We start from the raw sequence: 7,394 nt of genomic DNA, 5'->3' as shown, positions 1-7,394 counted from the left end.
ACCAGTGATCTGTGATAAGTTGTACGAGAAAGCTTGCTGCTACACAGTAGAGTATTCTGGTTCTCTATCTGCCTGTTCCTCTCCACTTGGGGAAATACCTTCAGTCACTGTGAACTTGCCTTAGCTATCAAGTGACCTGAAGAGAGCTCACAGCTTTGTTTACATATAACTATTGTTTTCAGAATATCTCCACTCAGGTGTTTAAGCAGCCCTTCAAAACTGATATGTAGAATTCCACATTTGCTCTTCTCCCTCCCTACCAAATTTGGTTCTCATCCAGCTACCCATCTATTGGCTCAAGCGCAGAACCCTGACACCTTTCCTTCTCACCCACCTTGACTCCACTTAACAATTTATTAGGTCTTCTCACTTTTATGTTCTGAATAACTGTCACACTTCCCCTTCACCAGGACATTCCCACTGTTACCGTCCTGCTCCAAACGACCATGAAATCTCATGGGATGATTGCTCTCATTGTTCCACCCTCATTCTTTCTGGCCTCTCATATGATACAGTCAACCTGAACAATCTTTTGCAGTGCACATATAATGATGTCTTCTTTCTACAAGTCAAATATCACTTCTTAAGAGACTTTTTCCTATCCTCCAAGACTATGATCGACTCTTATGTCACCATCACTCCCCTTTACAGTTTTTGTGCCATGGTGCTTCACTTGTGTGATTACTTATTTATACGTGAACAGAACCCACACCTTATTTAATGACTATAAAACTCTAGTATGTGTTTATCACATAGACACAGCTCAATCGCTCTACTGGTTAGTGGTGCTGAGAACCAAACAGAGGGCCTCACATGTGCTAAACACCTACTCTGCTACAAAGCTAAACTCCAGCCCAATGTGTAGTATTGACTAAATGTCTATCCTCATATGTAAAATTAATAGAATGAGGTGCTTAGACCTCCAAAAAAAGTATTACCCCTGCATCTTTATTCCCACTCAATGATACAAGGTTGCTGAAAGTTAAAATCCAAATGATATCCAAAGTCCCTTCTTGATTAACTTATTTCTAAAGGGCCACCATAAACAAAAAAGAACCCCCCCCCAATGTACTGGTAAGAGGAACACAGGGAAGAACAGGTGTGACAGCTCTCCAGAGGTAGCTAGGAGACACTTTAGGTAGCTAGGAGACACTTTGGTGGATGATGAAGACAAGGAGCTGGAGGCCTTTACAGCAAAGATGTAAAAGGCAAAGCTATGAAGCTATGATCATAGAGAATTCAAAGCATTCATAAGTGTGGAGCTTAGTCTGAGCAAATCTATCCACTGAGGGAGTAACTTTCTTAGAGTTTTGAACTGGGAAGAGCAAGAATTAGAACAACCCCCCTCCAAAAATTATAGTAAGAGCACCAACAAGGCAGCTACTTGTCTCATGGACATAAAAATAAAGGGTTCCCCATACTTACAGCCAGTAAGAACTCTACTGGAAGACTTTCAAAAGATCTAAAATTTGGCAGGATGGGAGGAAGAGGATTTGCCAGATTAATATACCAACCACTGACAAGAAAGCTGTCTATGTTAATTAAGCATATTTATATATAAGTATAGCAAGAGTCCTATCCCATATATCATATAATCCGAGGGCAGCTGGGAAACGGAATGTAAGAGTTCTACTACATTCCGTAACATAGAGACATCTGGACAGCATATCGACACATGAAGGTGAGTATTTCATTCTTACCCAGTACATGTTACACCATGAATAGCATCCTTGTTTTTAAGAGCTTTTAGCTGAAAAGACCTGAAGATACAGAAACTGCAGATGTTACTACATGAAAGAGAATTCCTTCACCAATTAAAGATTCCCTGAGCAGCAAATATAAAGTCAAAATTTCTTTCTTTGAGAAGAAAGCTATTGAGAAAATTTCTGGGGAAAGTGTGTAACTGGGACCAAACATTTTCTCTACCTCTTTGTCAAATCTGTTAAATCATAGTGAAGGAAGAACAGGAATATAAATCTCTAACAGTGTTCAGATGAGTGAATATCAAGAAGCAACCTAAAAGAGAAAAGAAATAAAAGAATGTCAATAAGTGAAACATAAAGGAGAAAGCTGTGAACTAGAACATTTGTGTAGGAGATTTTAATGGCAGAAGGGATAGAATTCTGGATTTACTATGAAATAAAAATTGGATGTTCAGTGGATAGGACTTGGAAGTGGAGGTGAAAAAATAGTCAAGAATAGTGCCTATAACTACGAATGTTCAGCCCTTGTCCCTTTCCTTTAGGCATACAAGACAACAAGCTTCCCAAACACGTATAAGAAGCTAAATCTACCAAGTGGTAAGCATATCCTGTGTACGCAGATCTCACGGCAGACTTCCCGATTTCCTCTTTTGAAAGATAAACAAGTATCTAGAAATCATTGTTCATTTGGAGAAAATCTATTACATGTAAAGGAACCATCAAAGTAAATAAACAGAAACAATGGCCCTGGAGGAAACACATCTTTTGATGTTTTAATTTCAAATACACTGAGACATATTCAAGAAGACATTTGATCTATGAAATAACAGAATGCAGTAAATAAAAGGAAAAATTTTTAAATTTAAAGTGATTGACAAACAATTCAATTAGAAATTTAAGAGATAAAGCTGAGGAAATAATCCAGAACGTGGAATGAAAGAGAGACACAGACAGAAGGAGAACAAACAAAGCACAGAATCTATAAAGGAACAAGTGAGACTGCTATCGGATTTTTTTATTAGTAGTAGAAGCTGGAAGACAATTATACAGATTTTAAAGATGCCAAAGGAAAATACAGTGGAAACACAATTCACAAATTTAACTTTTTCCATGATTCTAGTCACAGAATTTGTTTCACTATTCTGGTTGCAACCAGAAAGAATTAAGTTTGTGAACCAGGGTACCGCTGCAATTTCATTTGGGGCTACTACATCCAGACAAAGTTCAGGCAAATGTAAAAGGTAAATAAATCCAAATGCCTCAGAAATTTTGCTTGTGCTCTGAAGAATATATTTGAATATATCTTCCAGCAAAACAAGAGTGAAAACCAAGAAAGAAATGTAAGACATAAAGAACAGTGCAACAAATCAAAATACACATGGGAAAAGAAATCCCAGGATGACAGCATGTAAGGCAGTGTGTGAGTTACACACAGAATCATATGGATCTAAGGTATCTTTAAGCAACAACAAAAACAAAAATACATATGTTTGTGTGTGTGTGTGTATATACATTCCTAATACGAAAATTTGAAATCTGAAATGCTTCAAATTGTTTTTTTATTTTGAGACAGGGTCTCAGCCTGGCCTTGAACTCACTATGTAGCCCAGCTTAGCCTCAAACTCATGGTGTTTGTCCTGCCTTGGGCTCCCAAGTGCTAGGATTATCAGGCATGCACTATCACACTTAGATAAAAACTACCCAAAATATTTTGAGGATCATGTCAGTGCTCAACAAGTTTAGAACTTTAGAATATTTTAAATTTTGGACTTTCAAATTAGAGATACTCAATTGGTCAAACCTATACAGATATCCCCAAATTAAAAAAATACTCTGAAATATGAAACATTTCTGATCCCAACAATTTTGAAGAGAGAATACTCAATATCAGAGAAAATAAAGTACTATAAACTATTATAGGTCTGCTACAGTAAGTGTGCATTTTATCTCAAAAAAGGAAAAAAGGATGAAAAAGAAGAGTCCAAATACAAAACAATTTGAAACAAATTCTAAGAAAGATCTCTTTTTGTAAATTTTATTTTTCACATTGATGACAATGAAACTGTACAGAATGAATTATAACCCTAATACATATTGACTCTCTCCAGGGAATAGTAGTTACATAATTTATTAAGTTATTACATAACTGAAGTTATTTATATAAGGGAGAGCAGCATACATAATGGTCAGAGGAGTTGTTATAAAATTAAAAGTGGCACATTTCTCTGCCTTCACTTAGAAGCACCCATAATCATGTAACTTTACAGCCATGCCCAACAAGAGGTGGAATTGGGTTCCCTTCCTTTTGAATCTGGGCTGATTTTATGGCTTCTTATAACTCATACAATGCAGCAGAAGTAACAGTGTCCCACCTCCAGGCCCAGGTCTCGGGAGAGCTGTGCTGCTTCTGCTGCCTCTCTTAGCACCCTGCCAGTGCCCCTGTGGATGAGCTTCACGTCTTTGCCCTTCGCCTTCACAGGCTCTCCCGAAACAGAGCAGCCTACCTGCCCACAAATGCTGGGGTGAACCCAGCCAAGGCTTAAACAACAGCCTAGTTAAAGTCAGCCACAACGGTTGACCCACCGAATCATTAAGTAGAGAAATGGTTGCCATTTTAACCCCCTGACGTTTTAGGGTGGTCTGTAAAGTGGTGAAAGTTATTTCAAGCAGATATTCACTCCAGAGCAATGTTACATTGATTCAGACCCCCACTTTATCATTGTAAGTTATGAGGCTTTGAGGAAGTTACTTAATTTCCTCAAACTTCAGTTTCCAGATCTTTGAAATATGAGCAAAGTATATGATCTACCTCCTAATGTATTAATATATGTAAATATATGTAAAGCAATTAGAGCTATTATATGGACAACAATTAAAATGGAACGTGGCAAATATAAACATTCACAAACATTAGTTACTATTATTTAAATTTTTTAAATTGAATGGTATTTGTTAATTTTTCAACATCTAGAGCTATAAAGTATAGGTAGCTTAACTACCGCTGTAGAATGAAGTGAAACTGTTAACAGTCCTAAAAATACAACTGTCAGAAGTTGAGAGGGTGGTACAAAGAGGAAAAACAGGTGAAAGGATGGGTAGGGGATCAATGTAGTTATCATAAAAACTGGAAAATCAAGAGACACCCTGAAGTTAACAAACTGAGAAATAGAGGTTCTATGAAATGAGATCTTACAAAGCTAACAAAATGATAAACTGAATAGTGATATAAGGATCAAAATTTTTAAAAATGAGGAGATATAAAGTAGAAGATGGAAGGAGCTCAATCCTCATAAATCATCTATTACCTAACATAGTTAAGAAGAATACAGATGAAGTTTAAAGATTAAAAATTTAACTAGGCTGGGGATTTAGCTGAGTGGTTCCGCCGCCTGCCTTGCAAGCGCAAGGACCTGAGTTCAATCCCCGGTACCAAAAAAAAAATATATATATATATATAACTAGTAGTATATACATAATTACTTGAAGATATAAAACAAAAATCTGCGGAAAGTAGCTCTATCTTTAGTGTTCTGTTTGTTTGTTTTGTTTTGTTTTTAGTTTTTGATATAGAGTCTCACTATGTTCCCCAGGTTAGCCTTCAATTCACTGTGTAGCCCAGGCTCATCTTGAATTTGCAGCAATGCTCCTGCCTCAGCCTCCTGAGTGCTGGGATTACAGGTGTGTGCCACCACACCCATCTTATCCAATGTTCTTAACTATAAATATATTAATTTGATTTTTTTGTAAAAATAAGATACAAAATAAGATTTCTTAAACCATCTGTACTTGTAACCTTCATGTTAAAAATACATACTGTTTTTACTGTTTTTCAACACTAAGGTAAGGTTTTATAACATTTATACACTAAAATGTTAAAAAAATTCATGAAACCAACTTACAAAATTAGTAAAATAGTCAAATCTTTCCAAATTTAGAAAATTTAAATTGGATAGAGTACACTTCATTGCAAGTTTTTTAAAAAAAAAAAAGAGAGGGAAGATACTCTCTCACAAAATATGGTACAATAGTCCTCCCTTATCTACAGAAGATATGCTTCATAATCCCTCCTGAGATCCCAAAATAATACAAAAACTACTTACATTATATTTGGTATAAGTACTCTAGAGATCATTTAAATAATATAGGATGATATAGGTTATATGCAATATTATGCCATTGTATATCAGGGATGCAGCAGTCATTTTCCTGTCCATGGGACAAAATACCTAACACCCACAAATTAAGGGGAAAGGTTGGTTTTTGTTCATGATTACGGAGCGTTCAGTCTGTGGTTTGCTGGCTCCACTGCAGAAATCTCATGTTAGAAGGACATGGTGGAGGGAAGGGGCTCAACCTCTGGCCAGGAACCAGACGGAGCAACAGCTGGAGTGGGAGACACACCCTCCAAAAGCACATCCCTAATGATCTGCCTCTTCCGAACAGGCCCCATCTCCTAACAGCCCCTTCTGCTGAATCACTGAATTCATACTGATGAGTATGATGTCCCATGGTCTAGACAACTTCTGAAAGCCCCCCACTCTGAACAAATGAATCTTCTGGGGAACTCTGTAGATCTAAACTGGGACAAAAGACTTGACCATCCAAATCTGATATCTTCAGGAGACCTTAAAAGAAATCCCTTAGGAATAAACCCAGGGACAACTGTATACACTGTATTTTTTTCCTAAACATGGTAATGTTTTTCCTATGTTAATGTTCAGTTTGCAAATTAGGCACAATAAGAGACTAGTAAGGGTAATGCAATCAAACAGTTATAATAACATACAGAATTATAATAACTATGTGAAGGAAGGCTGACTCTCAGAATACTTTATTGTACCCTACTCATCCTTCTTATGACGAGATGATACAGTGCACATATGATGAGATAAAGCAAGGTGAATAACAGCCATTGTCACTGACCTCACCGCAATGTTTTATTCTATCCTTACTAAGTCAAAATCTTTCATTATTTTCACTGAAAGGAAGCACTTTACTGACGCTCTTTGGCATAGCTGTGTTGCCAGCACTGTGTTTGGGGGCCAGCTACTAAATGAAATGAGTTACTCAGAGACAACCACTGTGATGCCCCAAGTCAGTCTGGTGACCAAGATGGCTACCAAGTGACCTAGAGGCAGGTAAAGTATACAGTGTGGATGACTCACGTCACAGGGATGATGAAATGAGAGAAGACCAGCATCAGATTTCATCACGCTACTCAGAAAAGCATGGAATTATGAACTGTTTACTTTTAGAATTTTCTATTTAGTATATTGTGGACCATAGCTGGCCATAGGCAACAAACTTTGGAAAGTGAAACTACTGATAAGGGGTGACTACTTAGACCCATAGAAGGGATCGTTGGCAATACAAAGAAATGATGCCCTGAAAAAAGCTCAAAGACAAATTTTGAAAATACCAAGCTAAATGAGAGAAGCCAACCATCACAAAAGGTAACACAAATTGTACAACTGCATTTCTATGAAATGCCCAGACTCATAGGGACAGAAATCAGTTTAATGAGAGCTTAATGTTGGGTGGGAGTGTGGGAATGCGGAGTGACTGCTAGGGGATCCGAAACGTTTACGGAAAAATAAAATATTCCAAAATGCATTATGCAATGTGCCACATCCCTGTTAATATACCAAAAATGCTAAAGTATACATTTTAAGTGAGTAATTTTATGGTATA

The 7,394-nt window shown here is 37.1% G+C and overlaps 1 pseudogene; it reads left to right on the top strand.

Annotated features, from left to right (window-relative positions):
- The first annotated feature begins 1,675 nt into the window (after positions 1-1,675).
- The window catches only part of LOC104874443, a 20,627-nt pseudogene continuing 14,908 nt past the window's right edge, over positions 1,676-7,394 (top strand).

Source organism: Fukomys damarensis, unplaced genomic scaffold, assembly GCF_012274545.1.
Source record: "Fukomys damarensis isolate Sample0158 unplaced genomic scaffold, DMR_v1.0_HiC HiC_scaffold_31, whole genome shotgun sequence".
NCBI classification, from domain to species: Eukaryota; Metazoa; Chordata; class Mammalia; order Rodentia; family Bathyergidae; genus Fukomys; species Fukomys damarensis.
This window is presented reverse-complemented; position numbering and strand designations above follow the sequence as displayed.